At 43.5% G+C, this 19,530-nt stretch overlaps 3 pseudogenes; 2 read left to right on the top strand and 1 right to left on the bottom strand.

Annotated features, from left to right (window-relative positions):
• The window catches only part of LOC138919373 (butyrophilin subfamily 3 member A2-like), a 187,384-nt pseudogene that overhangs the window by 28,767 nt on the left and 139,087 nt on the right, over positions 1-19,530 (bottom strand).
• LOC138919676 (butyrophilin subfamily 3 member A2-like) overlaps positions 700-19,530 on the top strand; it is a 140,252-nt pseudogene continuing 121,421 nt past the window's right edge.
• Positions 705-19,270, top strand: LOC138919445 (butyrophilin subfamily 3 member A1 pseudogene; annotated as a pseudogene).

The following is a 19,530-nucleotide window of genomic DNA, read 5'->3' as shown; positions in this document are numbered from 1 at the left end:
CCTGTGGGCAGAGTGGAAACAAATACACATAAAAATACAAATGTAACACAAATAAGGCATAGAAAGTGAAGGAAGCTGCTCAGCAACACTCCAAATAAAACTGTTCTGAAAAATGGAGGACGCGCCCTCCATTTTCCAGAGACAGTCACTGGCAGCACTGTCTCTGGAAACATGAAAGTTATACAATTTGGTCATAGATCAGAGACTTGAGTTTCAGAGGTGCTAAAAAGATAGAGTGGATTTAGTCTTCTTTCTGTTCATACTTCCATTTGGCTCTGTTGTAGAAGATGTCTCCCTCCATGTGCCCACCTACATGAACACAGATGTTAGCAAACAGCCACAGAAACATTTTAATTAATGGCTGTCTCCTTCTCTTCATACATTAAAATCTTAGAATTTTTCTTCTTAATTCTGCTGATAAATCTACTATGATATAAAAGACAGAAAATTATTATACATAATGAAATGCTGATTATACACACACACACACACACACACACATATATATATACACATGAATGATTGAAACAGGTAAACACAGAGAGACACAAACTGTGTGGGAATTAGGGCTGAATTTTTTCTTCGTTTTGTACAGTCCAGTACAGTTTCATTTTCATTCTAACGTTTCCCGCTGGTATCTGTCCAGCAACTGTTAAGAAACATCCCTCGGAGCCAATGAAAAAACTAATTCCTCTAGAGAGGGACTCTGTTACTGTTTCTCACAGTGAGCAGCCTTTCTTTCTTTTCCCTTTCTTCCAGAGCAGACTGTTAACATTAACGGAGAACTATTGATTCCCTTCATTCTGTGGGCTGTGATCTTCAGATGGGACTGTCAAGGGGTAAGTGAGGGAAACTGGTAAAAGCCAGGGCCACAGGCCCTGGAAGGACAGCAGCTAAACAGTTGAGAGTGGGTACAGGGAAGTCCTCACCTAGAGAAAGGGGTTTGGTGCTTGTGAGTGTGGTGTGGGGATAGCGGATGGGGGCGGGATGCAGTGCCAAAAGTAAGGACCTTCATTGGGAAATTTGGTGGGAGGGAGACAACCTGAATGAAGAAACTTAACAATTGCATGTCCTTAAGAACTTACTTTGGTGAGAAAGGAGCAAAGGACTCTTATAATATCTCCTGGCCATCTCTGGGAATGTATTCTAAGAGATACTAAAAAGAGATGTGCCTTAAATGTTTATATGTAATGATGGTCATTACAGAATTCTTTGCATTATAGAAAAATCTGAACCAACCTCTACATACTACATGCATACACATATACAACAATCAGAGGATGGGTAAACAACACATTTTCCAAACATAAAGGGATTTCCATACAGTCACTAGGTGGCACGTTTTTAATAAATAATTTTATTTATCATTGTAACAAAATTGGATCTGATTTGGATATTTAAATTGTATGTACATTTTACTGTTGCGGATTTTACTATGATGAACAGCCTTAAACATAAATCTTTGTGTTAACATCTCATTATTTTTCTTTAAGCGCAATTCTTAAATGTGGAATTTTTGGGTCAAAGGATGAAATGTTTCCAAGGCATTTGGTATATATATGGCCAAAATACTTCCAGAAATATTTACATTTCCGTGAAGCAAATTATAAGATTACTATCGCAGATTATCCAAATTTTTTTCCATTATATTTTTCTCCATTTTAAAATTGTCTCTAGTCAGGAGCAAAAACAATAAATACCCCAAAATAAGTGAAAACATATTCTCTACTCTGAAGACAGTAGACAAATTTTACCTTTAATAATGATGATAATACTGTCCTCTCTCGAGCAGCATAGAGAATATTTTGAAGAGGAGAGGATGTACTAAAAGGCAGTATTCTGTCTGAGGTTGTGTCCAGGTTTCAGGCAAGGGTCTGAAGAAGTGCCAGCTGCTCAGACTTCTGCTGTCTTGTCCCCCTGCAGTTCCTGGACTTGCAGAACTATGACTGGGGGTCTCATGCTGGTTTGTTTTAGATGAGTGGGTATTTTCTGAAAAACTAATATGTTTCAGTCACTATAAATTACTTGTAACAGTTATTAATTGTTAAGTTTTACATGAAAACATTTCAACTATAACACATTAAAAAATTTTCAAAGTATAGGGTACAAAGGACAAAAGCATCTTTCACTCAATCCCTGATTCTCAGTGTAGCATGTGTCCTTTTAGACCCCTTTTAAGGCAATTTCATAAACATGTAAATAACAATTTATAGCTTTGTTTTTTAATAGAACCATTCGTATTGTTCTGCAACTTGCATTTTTTCACTTAACAGGTCTTAATTATCTAGGTTGCTGACTACAAATTAGTCTTAACTGTCACATTGAATTCCTTCATAGGGATGAACCATTATTTAATTAACCAGTCTCCTATGGGTGGCCACTTAGGGTTTTGATCACTTTTTAATTTTGAAAACAATGCTGCAGTGTCATCTTTACACATGCTTCTCTCTGGATGCACGCAAGTACTTTGCTGGACCTGATATCTGGAAGTAAAATTACTGGGCCAATTCTGCACATTCTGAAGTTCGTATTTCACATTCTTTCATGAGTGACTGGAGCTCAAATTAGGTTTTGTCACATGGCTGAGATTGCATAGCTTGTGAATCATGGAGCCATTGCCTAGTTTCCACCCCCCTTTTGTTCCTACACCTATTACATAGTGGGCCTGGCAAACAGTGTGGGCTCAATAAATATTTGTTGAATGAATGAATGAAAAGATGGATGAGACCTGGTTTTACTCCTAGCTCTCCCATTCACTAGCCTTGTGATTCAGAAGTGGTGGGTTCAGCATCTGACTGACTCCAGAGCCTCCACCAGGGAATCTGCCTGGATTTTAACCAGAGTCTGATGGAGGCATGATTTGAACTTGGTGGTGGCCATGTGTTAGGCCCTAGAGGAGTCCACAGTGTTGCTCCCCAGATGGACACTCCCTCAACTCATTCATCAGGACCCCATTCTACCTGACATCTTCATGGAAAGAGAGGATACATGATGGGAGAGGAACAAAGGAGAAAGGAGGAGGTTAGGTCCAGAGATCTCAGTCCTATCTCTGAGTAATCCACCTAGGCATAGATCTCCACTATCGAGGGATGCAGCCAACTTTGGGGTGGTTAGGATGAAAGCCAAGCTACAACTCAGCTAGAATCAAGCCTTGCCAACTGGTGAGGGCTACCATTCCCTTATCTCAATATTCACATTGATGCCACATACTATACCTAAAAGATGACGGAGGTGCTTCTCTGAGCCAAAATACAGTTGACAGCACTCAGCTTGGAGTGGGGGTTTGCAGGGGTCCTGGTTCTGACCTTGGAGAACCTGAGCACTTCATACTGGTATGAGCTTTGTTGGACTGCTGTGTGCTTCTAGATTGGCATAATTGCCCCTTCTTTGCAAATGCCAGCTTTTACATTTCTGCCTCTGAAGGCACTTCTCTAGTAGTGGAGAAATTAAGACCAGGAACTTTTCCATTGCTGGTGAGCCCAGAGGCCATCAGCCAAGGAGCACTGGTGAACACCTGGGAAAAGGGAAGACAGGAAACGAATAATTTCCCTCCCAGGATTGTTTCTCCCCCAAAGAACAATCGCAAAAAGAGTGCACTGAAGCACACTGAGTTGTAATACTCTTATATGTATATTCAGGACATTCTTGCTCCTTGAAACCACTTCACTGAAAAACAGGAATAAATATAATAATATAGGCAAGTCTCCGTGGGAACAGAGGAGGCCAGGATATAGTCTCTAAGCCAGACCAAAAGAGCATGTCATTATGGAGGCAGAGTTTGTCTTCACAACTCTCCACCTCCCTTCCTGTGGGATGACAACCACTTAATCTGATCACCTAAACAGATATAAAATTCTAAGGAGTATTGATGGGTTAATACGTTAACCCTCATCCATTCACTCATTCAACAAATATTTACTAAAGGTTCCAGGTGAACTACACACTGTTCTATGGTCTCATCACACATTAGGAAACAAAATAGACCAATGTCCTTGCTTTGTGGAGCTCCATTCCAGCAGGTGGAGACAGACAGTAAACCCAGGATATGTTAGGTGCCGAAAATGGATGAGAAAAAGAGAGCAGGCTCAGGGGGATGGGAGCAGTTTGCCATAAACCTGTGGTCAGAGAGGGTCTCATGGAGGAACTGACTTGAGAGCAAAGACTCGAAGGAGGTGAGGGAGTGAGCCTTGTGGATGTCTGGGGGAAGAGGGTTCCAGGTAGAGGGAACAGTCAGTGCTGGTGTCCTCTGTCCTGGCCTATTCAAGAACAAGCAAGAAGGGCACTGTGGCTGGATAAGATGAGTAGGATAACGGAGATGAATTCAGAGTTTCAGGTCCTGGAGGGCCTTCTTGGCCATTGTAAGGACTTTAGCATCTACTGTGAGGGAATTGGGAGCCACTGGAAGCTGCTAAGCAGAAGAGTGGCATGACGTTACACAAGGAACGTTCTGCCTGTTGTGCTGACCATAGACTATAGTGGACACAAGTGGAATCAGGGGACCCAGAGAGGAGGATGCTTCATTAATCAGAGTGTGAGGGTGGAGGCTTGGACCTGGAAATAGCAGGGAAAGTGTGGGAAAGTGGAAGGATTCTGGACAGTAGAGCTGAGGATTTCCTGATGGGTTAGGGTTAATATACATACATTTAACCCTAAATACATAATATTTAGATGTTAAATGTGCATTTAACATTACATATTTTTGTTGGTGATTTTCCATGTTGAACTCAAAGTTAAGACACTCCCAAGCAGACATTGTCGCAGAAGAGGATCTTGAGTCACCACACTAATGAATGTGTGTTTCACCCTGAATCGCCCCTGGGGAGGTGGAGGTTTGATGCGGAATTCGCTATCTTCTTTCAAGTCATAATTTCTGCCTGACTCCATCATCTCTCTGCAGCAAAGATGAAAATGGCAAATTCCCTACACATCCTTCTGCTTGACCTCCTTGTCTGCGTCATCTTGGTCCAGCTGCTTACCCCTTGTTCAGGTAGGGAACATTCTGCATTTGTGTTACTGAATCATACAATTACTTGTTATTGTCCAGTTAGAACCTGTGATAACTTCTTATACCTGGAAGTCCTGGAAGTCCCATCCCAAACTGAAGGTACACATGCCATTCAGACAAATTGTACTTCTATTAGGATCATGTTCCTCTCTAGGATTTTTGTACCTCACCCTCCCTGCATGAGATCCCTCCCTTACCCTCATGCCCCAACTCCCTCTGATGGAGCTTCTCCTTTTACCAACCAGCTCAGTTTGCTGTGGTTGGATCCTCTGGGCCCATCCTGGCCCTCATGGGTGAATATGCTGATCTGCCCTGTCATCTTTCCCCGAAGATGAGCGTGGAGATCATGGATCTGATGTGGGTGAGATCCAGCCTTAGGGAGGTAGTATACATGTATGCCAATGGGGAGGAAAGAGAAGAAGAACAGATGGCAGAGTATTGAGGCAGAACTTCGATTTTAAGAGACGACATCACTGAAGGGAAGGCCACTCTCCGAATTTATGACGTCAGAGCCTCTGACAGAGGGAGATACCAGTGTTATTTCCAAGATGAAAACTTCTCTGAAAATGCCATAATGGAGCTGAAGGTTGCAGGTGAGGCTCCTAGTTTTGTTCTGAACTGGTTACTCCTTGAGACCTGGGGGCAGAAGCAGAGTTCATGTTCCAAATCCACCTCAGAGCATCCTGGCTGGTCACTAGGAACTGCCTCCACTGCATTCCCTCGTTGTGTCTCTTGGGAAAGACACAGGTTTTCCTCCAGGAGGAATCCCTCCTGTACTCTATAGCATCAAGTAAAGAACTCTCTCAAGCTGGCTGCCAGGGTCTAAGCTGGGAAATAGCAGGTCGAAGATAGGAAGGATAAGAACATATCTCCTCAGTGATAGCACACAATTGTTTGGTTCAGTTGTGTTCAGATCACTTCTGTGGCCCCTCCAATTGTACACTGCTGTGGACCCTGGATGGCTGACCTGTAGGACAGCATCCATGCTGCCAATGTTCCCCAGCCAAAGGCCTCCAGGAACACACCTGGAGTTGACCAATTTGTGTGTATTACTTATTGCAGGGAGGAAGAACACATGCCATGTGGCAATCATGGGGTGTCTCAGTAAGAGAGTGTTAGAGAAGACTTGCTATAGAATTTGGACTTGTGTTAGGGGAGTTGGGGGAGGGTTTATGGAAGTGGGACTTTGCTCTGGACTGGGTTCTGTCAGGAAGGTGTTGGGTGTGATTCTATAGTTGGATGTCTTAATATGTCTTACCTAGGAGGAAGACTAGAATGAAGTTAAACCTGTAATAGTGAAAGGAAAAACAGTCACTCATAGCCAGGATAGGGAAATGTTTTGTATGATTGTGGTTTGGACAGTATTTGTGTTTTTCTCTCCATTCAAACACGATTGTTGAGTGGTCTCATTTTTGTCTTGACCCATCTTAGTGGCAAAGTGCCCTTGTCTGATGTTGGTGTTCCATGAAATTGCTTATGTTCAACAGGAGAAGGTGAGACCAGGCTGATGACCAGAAGTCAAGGGTTGCATTCCTCTTTCTCATGGCACTCTCTTGCCCTGTGGCTTCTGGTTGAGTTTAGTCAATGGGGAACTGCAGCAGAAGATGGAAGATACAGCAGAGGAGGTCTAGGAACTTTTCCTCCTGGCTTTCTCCATATAGGATGACCTCAAGCTGGCTGCATTCCTTTCCAGAAAATCACAGCTCCTCTTAAGAAAGCCCTTTCTATATGACTCTCTTAGGTCTTCAAAAGGGCTTCCACTCAGCCTCTCTTTGGGTTTAGGGGTGGGTGGTAACAACTCCACTGTTCCTCTCCCTGGGGTATTGTTCTGTTCCATGTAGTTTCCCCTCACCACAACCAGGCTTTTGAAAACAGCTCCTTAGTGAAACAGCCATTGAATTATATAATGTGAGTGTGCCATCTGATTCCTTCTGAGAGTTTCATCACTACAGGAGGCTCCAATAGCATTCAGGTACATTTTTGTTCCACAGCACTGTGTTCTGATTTTCACATTGAAATGAAGGGTTATGAGGCTGGAGAGATCCATCTGGAGTGCATGTCTACTGGCTGGTATCCCCAGCCCCAAATACAATGGAGAGATGCCAAGGGAGAGGATATGCCAGCTGTGGCAGCACCTTTGGATGCAGAGAGAGCTGGTCTGTATGCAGACGCAGCATCTGTCATAGTGAAAGGTAGCTCTGGGGAAGGGGAATCTTGTATCATCAGAAACTCCCTCCTCAGCAAGGAAAAGACAGCCAGGATTTCCATTGCAGGTCAGTACCCTGCTTTAGCCTCAGATATATTTTGTTGTGCTGTGGCTATTGAAAGAAGGAGGATGTGTAATTCTCTGTTGCTGACTTGGGTCTCTGTAGTGAATATAAGGCACAGAGCAGGGATCTGGAGCCTTCTTCCTACTCCAAGGATGTTTTTCTTTCCCCATAAAGTTGTTTATGTCATAAATACTTACTGAGTATTTCTTGTGTGCCAGAAACTGTGACAGGCATCAGGAATTGGGGGAAGATGGTAAAGATTAGACTCTTAACCAAAGACAAATGAAAAAATAGGAAAAAAATGTGTGACATATCTTAGAGAAAGAGTTAATCTCCTTAAAATGTAAAACAACCCAATAGAAAAATGAGGAAATGACATGAATTATAAGTTCACAGAAAACGAAATAAGACATGAGACGATCCAATCTCACCCAAGAGATGAATTTGTATTAAATGTTTTCTGCTTGTACAATTGGCACTAAAACAACACAAAACAAAACTGAAGTGGTACACCACCCGTTCTGATGGCAGGATTGTGGGGAGACAGTCACTTTTAGACTTCTGTTGGTATACTTTGGTATATTTTTAGTGTAAATTGGCGTAACTTCTGTTGAGGGCCATATAGCAGTATTTCTCCAAACTACTTATTTATTGATCCAAAATCTCTGTTCTGGGAATTTATCTGACAGATACACTTGCGTTTCTATGGAATGACTCCGGTAAAATGTAATTTCTTATAGCATTAATTATAACAGCAAAAAAGCTAGAAACTATGGAAATGTCCATTGATGGGGAACTTCTATGCAACGGAATATTGCACAGCTGGGAAAGAAAACACAGACATTCTCTTTGTACTAATATGGCAGAATCTCCAAGATGAACAGAAAAAGCCAGAAGCAGAGCAGTTTTTATAGAATGCTATGTTTGGTGAAAACAAGAAAAACATAAGAATATCTTTGTATTTTTAAAATTTAAAACACTTTCTTAGCACTCACTATGTGTCAGACTCTTTATAAGCATTAATTGAATCCTTTAACCTTATGAGTGAGATACTGTTATTACCCTACGTTATAAATTAGGACACCAATACAGAGCAGTTAAGTAATTAGTCCAATATCTCATTGCTAGTCAAATGGAGGAGACTGAATTTGAATGCAGGCCCTCCAGCTCAAAAGTTTATATTCCTAACCACCATATTAAGCTGACTAATGAGAAGATAATTAAGGTGGGAGGGAGGATTCAGTGGATGGGAGATTTGGATGACTTTTTATGTCTTTCTGATATTTGAACCAGGTAAATGTAAACTTTTTTTTTTTTTTTTGCTGATGAAGAGTTGCTCTGAGCTAACATCTGTTGCCAATCTTCCTCTTTTTGCTTGAGGACTATTCACCCTGAGTTGCTAGCTGTGCCAATCTTCCTCTGTTTTGTATGTGGTTCGCTACCACACCATGGCTGCTGATGAGTGGTGTAGGTCTGTGCCTGGGAACCAGACTTAGGCCACTGGTGCAAAGCTTGCCGAACTTAACCATTAGGCCATGGGCCAGCCCATAAATGTAACCTTCTAAAAAGTTAAACCAGAAAAAACATGATTCTGATGCTCGAGCAACTCATATTTAGATGTGAGAAGCAGACAGTTCAAGACAAGTAATGATATTATGTTACCTAAGAGTGTGCCGAAGTCTTACCCAAAGTTCAATGATACTTTAGAATGAGAAGGATTATTTAATGTCATGAAATAAGATCTGTAATTCCTGCCCTGAGAGTGAGAGGCTAAAGCTCCATTCCATTGCAGACCCCTTCTGGAGGACCTGGCCCTGGATCACAGCCTTGGTGGGGACACTGTCCATCTTGCTGCTGATTCTTACTGGGATGGGTTACTTCCTGTGGCGACAGCAGAAGGAGAAAGAGAGAGAGCAAGTGGAAGAAAAGGAAATAGATATCAGCCCAGGGAGGGAACCTAAGGCACTGGCGCAGGGGAAGGTGCCCCCAAAGACCTCAACCCCTCCCCATCCTGCACATCCACCCCTGCACTGGGTCATTTGTAAGGTTTATTTTCCAGAGGTACTTCCCGTTCCATCTCCGTATCAATAATTGGGTTTTTTTTGGCTTATTTTCCAGAGGACCTCCGGCATGAACTCAGTAAGTTATGACTCCCCTAGGGATCCATATATGTCTCCCTATCACTGGTTTAAGTGTGTTAATGACTCTTTACCTTTCTTCATTGTAGAGTGGAGAAAGATCCAGTACATGGCTCATGAGTAGCTCTGACATGTTCTCTGAATTTGCATCTAAGAATCTCTGCTGGTATACTTCCCAGTCTATTTCCTCACTCCTAACTCTGCCCAGGACTGAGAAATATCCTTGATCCCTTTACCAAGTGAGAGAAATAAGGATAGCTGATGGTGGGGGAAGCAAGGAAAGTCATGATTTTTAATGTGGAAAAGATCCTTCAATATCTCTCCATGAGGGGCCCATAGACTCTCCAGCCAGCAAAGCACAAAGGAATATCCAGGGATGTACTTGAAAGGAAAGGAGGAGGAGGGGGGTGGAACTCGCTAGATCAAGTGACTTTCCTATGCTGGGAACCTCACTAGTTGCTCTACATAATCTGTAGGCTGCCTAGAAGAAAAGAAAGAATGTAAGATTTAAAACAATGAGAAAATCATGAGGCTCGCCCCGTGGCCCAGTGGTTAAGTTCTTGCGCTCCACTTTGGTGGCCCAGAGTTTTGCCACTTCGGATCCTGGGTGTGGACAGGGCACCACTCATCAAGCCATGCTGAAGCAGCACCCCATATAGCTCAACCAGGGGCACCCACAACTGGAACATACAGCTGTGTACTAAGGGGGCTTGGGGAGAAGAAGAAGAAGAAAAATAAATAAATAAAACAATGAGAAAATCAGAGAAGAAGCAGAGAACAGTGTCTCAAAAACACAAGTGGTCACAGTGGCTCAGTAGTCATAGATTTATTAGAACTCCTTTTTAAAAAGTCTCAGCTGAAATTTCCTCATTAAGTTGCCCAATTCTTTTCAGAAGTAGGCAAGAGATAATACAGCTTGAGACATAGGGATTCTAGTACACTCACACATACAGGTATACACACCTATGCCAAGGAATGGGAGCATAGATACACATAGAATATATCTGCCGGGTCTCTAGGAAAGCACTTACATGGTGCCTGTGGTATCATCAGCATGGAATTGATGTTCTCAGACTTGATATTAAAGAGGAGAGGAGAGGAGAGAATGGAACAGGCAGAGGGAGATGGTAGGAAGTGTGGGACTAGTTGTCCAAAAGAAAGATTGGATGGGTGCAAAGGAAGAGAAAGGACATGACTCAGAAATGACACATTTCAGGTGACATCTCTAACTTTCTTCCATTTCAGGTGGAGGGAATTCTCAGGTCTATGCTGGTGAGTGACCCTAATGTCCTCTGAGTTTCCTGGCACATGTGTACTAAGCATTTAAACTGTATCTCTGCCATGCAACCCATTGGCATTCCCAGTAGGAATAATCAGATCTAGCCCAGATGCTCATTTTCTGTGGGGGACACCACCCCTGCTTTCCTGGAGCCTCAGAGAGGGTCTTCAAAGTACGACATCTGGGCATTTTCCGACATCCTTCACCCTGCTGGCACACATGCCCACACCCTAGAACAGCCTGGACATGTGGCCTGCAGCCCCAGAATGATGGAAGGAAGGAAGTTCACCATTTCTGAGATGTTAAATGTCTGATCTGGCATAGCTGCAGATGAAAGAAGCTGGACATTGGGAGACTGTGGAAAGGGCACAAGAAAAGGCTTAGTGAGGAGAATGAGCGGGAGCAAGAACAGAAGTAATGCCCTTCGCTTATCTGTGTCTCCTGCCTTTCAGAATGGCAGATGGCCCTCTACCAAGCTGGTGAGTGAATCACTGTATGCTCCCTAGGACAACAACCTGAGGGATCATATTCCCTTTTTCTTCTTCAACTCTTGAGATTCTGGGAAGAAAAGTCCCCATGAGTGGGAGAGTTTTGGGTGGATGACTTTAGGTTCTGGTCTCAAAAGCATGTCCATCTCCAGAGCCTTCCTGCTGACAGCCCAGAGAAGCAGGGAGGATTGCTCTCCTCAGCTCCGTAGATCTTCATGGGAAGGAAGAGGAATAAAGGGTAGACTGAGGGAAGGAGAGGCAGAGTGAACTAATACTGCAGGGAGAGTGAGGATGTGGAATGACCAAGGAGAAAGGCGGTGCACAAAGATCTGTGTTTTTCCCAAGATTCTTACACCACCTCCTGCTGCTGTGTGTTCTCAAGTTACTTAATGTTTCTGAACTCTAGTCTCCTCATTTTAAAATTATTTCCATAATCCCTATTATGTGAGGTTTGAGGCAAAGACTAAATGAGGTAATGTACATATACTGGTCAAAACCCACACAAGAGCTGACATGTTCAAACTGGGTGGTTGAAGGAGGTTTAGAAAAGGAACTCCTTACAAAGACAAGAGGCAGGGTAGGGAATGTGAAGTGCCCCAGGGCTCTCAATAGTGGGGAGAGGTCACCAACAATAAGCTTAAAGGAATAGAGAAAGTGAGAAATTACTGGAGCCCAGAGGAAACTGAGGCTCAAGGAGAGGGCTGCCTGAGAAGAGTCATGCCTTTGGGAGAGAATAACCATCTGACATTGACAGGAGAAAGTAAGGGAAATAAATACTTTTGGCATTGGCAAATGCCAATAAATCTCATTGGCAAACTCAGCAGGCAACCAGACACAAGGGAGCCAGTGATGTTGTCCATAGACAATAGATTCCTGGGTCCCAGAAGAAGGTAGAAAAAGGTAGGAGAGTGCATCTGGGAGCATAGAAAGCCCCCAACATATCCTCTAGCACAGAAAAGGCATGGAGCTACATTAACGTCAGGCACTTACTCCATGTCCAGCCCTGGGCTACATATAAAATGTGTTGTCTTTTTCTACCCTAAAGATTAGTGTTTTTATCCCCATTTTTCAGATAAGGTAATTGAGGCTCAAAGACATTATATAGCTTGGGTCTATGGAAAAAGAGACTTCAGAAAATGAAAAGTCATTCAGCTCAGGAGTTTCAGAGCAAAGATTGAAATTTAAATCTATGTGACTATAAACCACACGTGCACAGAGTCATTTTGGGGAGGGAAATAGGAAAAAGATGGAAGGAAGGAGCCAGCTTGAGATGTTGGGTTATATAGACCATGACCCTGATAACTCTTCTCCACTGAACACAAGACCCCTGGGCCTTTCTTTCGGTATGGCTGAGAGGGTCACATTCAGGGCAGGCTGGGGACACCAGGCTCTGGACTTGGACCTTCTCAGCCAGACCTATGTCTTAAAGGCTGAGGCTCTGAGGTCTAGGAAAAAATGGCTGACCCCATGGCCTACCCCAAACTTTTTGCAGCAGATGTGATTCTGGATTGGAACACAGCACACCCCAACCTCTTTGTTTCTGAGGACCAGAGGTGCCTGCAGTGGACAAGTATACCACACTTTCTGCCATACAGTTTTTGGAGATTTGAGGGGAATCACTGTGTGCTTGGCTTCAACAGCTTCAGGTCAGGGAGACATTTCTGGGAGGTGGAGGTGGGGCACAGGGAAGAATGGTGTGTTGGGATATGTAGGAAGAACGTGGAGAGAGAATTTAGGGTTAATATGTCACCAGAGAATGGATTCTGGACTATTAGCCTATCTAATAGGAAAGACTATCAGGCTCTCACTGACCCCAGGACACACTTGATAATTGACAACCCTCCTCAAAGAGTGGGGGTTTTCCTGGACTATGAGACTGGTGAGGTCTCTTTATACAATGCCGTGGATGGATCTCATATCTACACGTTCCTGCACACCTCCTTCTCTGAGCCTGTGTACCCAGTTTTCAGACTGATGTCATGGGATCCCACTGCCTTGACCATATTTCCAGTGTGGTCGTGAAAGCAGAGTTCCCTTGTTACTGCCCTAGTGTCTGACTATTCCCTGGAGACCCCACTGACCCCAGGCTCAGCTGACAGGAATAGGGACCCTGAGGCTGAGGTAACATCCCTGCTTCCCCCTGCTCAGCCTAGAGCTGAGAGCCCTCTCCTTAACAGCAACACATCACAACAATAAAATACTGACTAAATGCAAACACTGTGTGGAGCACTTCACTAATACTAATTCCATTATTTCACATGACAGTTGAGTGTGGTACCACATTATTGTCTCCTTTCTATAGATAAGGAAACAGGGGATATGTAAAAAAGTGAATTAACTTTCCACAGGTGACTCAGCAAGTGAATGACAGTTGGGATTTAAACAATAATGACTGACATTTATAGATAAATTAAAATGTTCTGAATGCTGTGCTAAATGCTTTAAGTGAGTTTCACTCATTTACTCCTCACAACTACCCCATGAGGTAGTCTCCTTTCGAGAATGTGGCAACTGAAGAAGGGGGCCAAGTACTTATATAATTCATACAGAAACTTGTGCTGTTGGGCCCCTGTCCCATCCATTCCAGCTAACCTGTTCTTCTTTTCCAGCCCCATTGTCACATATGCAGCCTTGAGTTACCTTTTCCAGAACATCCTCTGTAAGTATCTCTATAGGTGACTATGGAAGTCACACCCCACTTGTTTCCCTCAAGGTCAATTGTCAGAGCCATAGGTTCAGCACTTCATTGGATTGACTGCAGCGTGATGTTGTCCAGAGAGTGAATTCACAGGGACAGCATCATACATGATGTGAAGGGACTAGAGGCCAAACTCTTCACTAACAATGGGCACATGTGTACCTGCTCTGCCAAAATGAGGTGTTATCATGGAACCAGAACCAATCCTCCTACTTTGGAGGTCTCTAGGAAGCCTAACTTAACACCTAAAGATTGTCTGTGTAATAGGAATTTGGGAGGAAGGAAGCTAGATGAACTTTAGTGGTATTTTTATCACACTGTAGAATCCATCTCCAAGAAAGGGATATTTCTACCACCGATTGTTCATTGCTGTTGAGGGATATTCCTTTCAACTGATGGATACTGAGGAAAGGCTACTCTACATTATCATCATTGTTATTGTTCACCTCTATATCCCCTCTACCCAGCATGTGGTAGTCAAGTTACATTTCTTAAGTAAATTTGTTAATAATCACTCTTCAACTGAGTGTTTTCTAGATTTTAAGCCACCACAGTTTATTTACCACAGTTTCACAGTTTAGTCCATGGAAGCAATTTCACAAAATCCTCATTGTACTAGCTTTCTTTTCTTCTATAATAAATTACCATAAATTTTAGGACATAAAACAACATAAATTAATTATCTCACATTTTTGTAGGTCAGAAGTCCAACATGGGCTAAAATCAAGGTTCCTGCAGGCTGTGTTCCTTTCTGGAGGCCCTGGGATTCTTGGAAGAATCTGTGTACTTGCTCCTTCAGATTGTTGGCAGAAGTGAGTTTCTTACAGCTGTAAGAATTAGCTTCTTAGAACAAAGGTCCCTAAGCTTCTAAGAACTCAGGGTCCCTATTCCTGTCTAATAAGTGGCCCCACTGATGCTGACATGGACTGGGTGTGGGATGGACATCTGACCCAGACTAGGAAGTCTATTCCTATTCCTGTAAGACTATAAGGTTGCCATTCCTTGCTGCCTGTCAGCTCAGAGCTATTCTCAGCTTCTAGAGACTGCCACCTTCCTTGACTTGCAGCCCTCTTCCTCCATCCTCAAAGGAGCAATAGCAGCTCGAGTCCCTCTCAATTTTTGACTCTCTCCTGTTCTTCCACTGAATCTCTTTGACACCGTTGCCTGCTTACACTCTTAAAAACTCATGTGATTAGGCACCAGCCTGGTGGCATAGTGGTTAAGTTCCTGCACTCCACTTCAGCAGCCTGGGTTTCACAGGTTCACATCTCAGGCGTGGACCTAGCACCACTCCTCATGCTATGCTGTGGAGGTGTCCCACATAAAATAAAGGAAGATTGGCACAGGTGGCAGCTCAGCAACACTCTCCCTCAAGCAAAAAGAGGAAGATTAACAACAGATGTTAGCTCAGGGCCAATCTTCCTCACACACACACACACACACACACACACAGAAACAAAAACCTCATGTGATTAGATCAAGTCCACCCAGATAATCCAGGATGCTTTTCCTAAGAATCCAGAATACTCCCCTTACTTTAAGGTCCAAAACCTTAATTCCATCTGTAAGGTTCCTTTTGCCATGTAAAGAATCATATTCCCAGCTTGCAGAGATGATGGTGTGGACTCTTTAGCTTACTACACTTATCATAATCACAGCATCACTTCGTAGGAGGAAGAATTCTTCATACTGGTAGGCCCCTGTATAGACTAGGGGCCTCCATGATTAGAGATTCTTGTGAATTTTTGGAAATTTTATCTGTACCCCTTTATTCACTTGATGGAGCCAAGTATCGATGTCAGAGTGCACCTGTCCAGAAAATATAATTCCCACCATTGGATACAATGTGTGGAGAAATTTCTACCTAATCCCATCTCTTAGTTTGGGCTCCCCAAAAGCTGACTGTGATTCAAGGACTTGGATTCAGGAAGTCTATTTGGGAAGAGATTCCAGAAAACCCAAGTTCAGAAATAAATAAAAAGGGAAAAGCTAACTAAGTGGAAAATGGCTTAAAGGTACTTTAATTAACTGGTTATTAAGTGGGTAACTGGGCTTAGTGCCACCCAGGACACTCTGAGAAACCACGTGAAATTGTGGGCTATACCCCAAAATCTTCCTAGCAGTGATGGCAAGCCTGGGCCATTCTTCCACAACTCATATCCTCCTTTGGTTGAACGTTGCACCTGGGGAAAAGTTAACTACCCTGCACTTCCAGATTAGGCTGTGTATATGCAAAGGAGCAAGCATCAGCGGTGTTGGAGAAAGCTCTCAGGTGGAGAAGAAGAAAGGCAAGCACCTGGGGAATTGCTATCTTACAGGAAACTCTCTTCTTGAGGTAGACCATGGGACTAGGAGATTGGGTATCATCAGCATTTGTTTATAAGGCTCTGCTTCTGACAGTACAGTGAACGCCTGTGAAGACCTGTCTGCCCTCCTTCCAACCCCATCCATTTGGCAGTGGTGGCTTCCTGTCTTCCAATACATGTCCATATAAGTGGCCCCACTGATGCTGACATGGACTGGGTGTGGGATGGACATCTGACCCAGACTAGACCAGAGGGAATACTTTGCATATTTTGAATGAATGGCTCAATGATATGTAGCCAGTGATATCTGGCTAGTAGCAGGTATGCATGGGAGCTGGAGGAAGGCATTTTACATTCATACCATGGTCTAGAGAAGCAAAAGAACTGTGATGTTCAGAGATATTAAACCGAAGCAGATATGCAGAGAGAAATGTTCACGATGGAGCGAGTTTAGGCAACTTTCCCATCATTGTTTCCAATGCCTATGGGGGCCCCGTTTTCTTGGTGCTGCGTGTTCTGTGAAATTTGTACTTTTATAACAAAGTAAATGTACTGTTTACTATTGCTGCAGCCCTGAAAATTCACAACTTAACACAACCCTTTTACTATGCTCATTGATTCCATGAGTAACAGTAATTTGAATTTGACCAGGACAGAGTGAGAATGTCTTTCGTGAGCCAAGGTGTCTTGGCACCACCTGGAAGGAATCCACAGCTGGAGGTGCTTCAAAGGAAGGAAAACACCCTCTAGGTTCATCCCTCTCATGACAGAGAACGATTAGGTCAGGTTGTCATGATCTGAAGTGGCACACACTGGTTGGACCTGGTTTCCTGCTGAGCTACCTTATGGACAATGGGTCCTCCTCATTCTCAGAACACATGTGTTTCCCTCTGGCTCAGGTCAGCTACCACAGGGGTTGAGGCCTGGCTTCACCAGATGTTTCTGACACAACCTTCCCCAGAACCCCTGGGCCTTATTTTCTTCAGAGAGAGCCTGTATGAAGGCCAGGCTGTTAGACTCTTACAGCTCTCTCTTCTGTCCCTTCCAAGAGCATCCTAGTCTTGTAAGGATACTGTGGATTAACACACAATGCTAATGCATTAATTGCACAGTTTTGAAATGAATCAGAAAGGAATTGGAGGCCTCCAGGGGAAGCATTTAGGTTCTTGATGGTAATGTAAAGTAATGTGTCTCAGGAAGATTATTCTAGAAGAAATGTATACAAAGGCCTGATTGAGGTGTGTGGAGCAAGGGAGGGGAGCATTGTGTGGGTGTAGGGGGTGTTGGACTCAATAGCTCTATTAGCACGGAATGAAGCCCAACTAGAAAGTCTTTCTTTGCCACCATCTTCCTGCCCCACTAGAATGCCACCTCCCTGAGAGAAAAGGGTTTTCCTCTCAGTATCCTCAGCATCTCTCCCTCAATGGTTTTTGACTGAATGACAAGGTCTACAGTCTACTGCTGCAGCTGCTGTCTTCCTTCCTTCTCTACCCCTTCAGTCCTTCCTTGTGTTCCCCCTTATCTCTCTACTGCCCCACCAGCAGAACAACTTGAACAAGATCCCTCTGGCTTTGGAAAGCAGGTCGTTTATGTTTACCTCACCACCTCCCTACTCCCCAACACAACCACTGAAACATAAACACTTCTACACATATAGGCCCCTCCCCCTGGTTAGCAGCAATGCCACAATCCACAGGGAATCTCAAGGTTTTGCAAAAAAAATAAAAATAAAAAGCATCTGCCTTCTGAAAACAGAAAAAGGAAATATTAAACCAGATCATCTCAAAAGACTATTCTCAGCTCTGGGATTTTAATTCCTAAAGGGTTTCTGTGTATTTTACCTGGTAACTGGTGGAGAGTAGGCTCAGGGATACTATTGGCTGATGGATCCACTGTTGGCCAATCTTGAGCTGTAAACCATGCACTGGAGATCTTGGGACTTTGTGGTCATAGAATGGACTGAGTCGCAGGTCCCACAGCCCCACACTGAAATTAATGGGAGAGGAAGAAAATTTTTTTCTCTGCTTCTGAGTCCTTTTATTCTCTGCTTGTGACTGTGCCCATGAGTGAGTTAGAGAGAAGAGGGTTAAGTGGAAAATCATCATCTGAGCATCAGAGAAGAAAAGAAACACAAGAAGTTAGTTCTAGAAGCTACAAAAGAGAGGGGAAGCTCTACAGCTCTGAGGTGTGGGTGTGGCCTTAAGCTGAGGAAAAGAACCTGGTGGTGGGAAAGGTGGGGTCCTCATGAGAGGGGAAGCTTCCTAGTGGGGAAGCTCTCCAGGACTGGCTTTACCTCTCATTGCACAGTGTAATTTGTGATTTGCAGGGAAGAGGAAAACACAGGAGGAAGAGAGGGTATGGAAGCATGTGAAGTGACAACTGAAGAAACTCAACTCTGACCAGAGAAGTGAGCGCAGGAGGACAGAAAACTGCCTCCCTCATCCTTGTATGGTTGGCTTATTCCATGGAATGTTTAATGAATCAATCTATTGGGAGATACCGGTAGAGGTAGGGGGCTGCCCAAGACAGAAGTCGGGGCGCTGATAATCCCAACACAGGTCACAGGAAAGTTTGACCTAGATGGGAACTGTGTATCAAGTCTCCTTGGATGATTTCTCCACCTCTGTGCCCCTAGGTCTCTGGTTCCTGTCCCTCCTGGGTGACTCATCTTTGGTGCATATGGAGCCAGTTGCTTCCCTGCATTTCTCCCTACCAGGTTCCCTTCTCTTCTTCCACGTCCTCAGCTTGTTTACACTGGCCTCAGGTAGGGTCCATGCCACCAGCTCCTATCTGCTTCTCAGACAGGAAAAACAACACTTCAGTCTGCAAAATACTTCAGTCTGAAGAAGTACTGCAGTTGTGTTCACTCATCCTTTCCTTCTGCACATGCTCATTGAATTCGTACCAGTGTGGTCCCATGGAAATACAATGAGAGCCACAAAGGCAAGCTGTATGCACAATTTTAAATTTTTTGTAGCTGTAATTAAAAAAGTAAAAAAGAGACAGATGAAATAAATTTTAATAATGTATTTTGTTCAACCTAAAATAACCAAAATATTGTTAGTAAATTTCAATTAGTGTAAAATATTAACAGAGATATTTAATATATTTTTTTAATTTTCAAAATAGTGTGTGTGTATTTTCCATCTATAGCACATTGCCATTGGAACCAGCTAGTGGCTACCATATTGGACAGCTCAAGTTTATACTCCACTCCAGGCTCTGTGCTAGATTGGGGAATGGAAGAAAACCTCTGTAAGCACAGGGTCAGTAGGTGGTGGTCAGTGTCTGCTTCTCAATGTTGTATTCAGGAAGCATTAGCAGCCTCAGTAGACACTCCTCCTAG

Source organism: Equus caballus, chromosome 20 (assembly GCF_041296265.1).
Source record: "Equus caballus isolate H_3958 breed thoroughbred chromosome 20, TB-T2T, whole genome shotgun sequence".
Lineage (NCBI taxonomy): Eukaryota > Metazoa > Chordata > Mammalia > Perissodactyla > Equidae > Equus > Equus caballus.
This window is presented reverse-complemented; position numbering and strand designations above follow the sequence as displayed.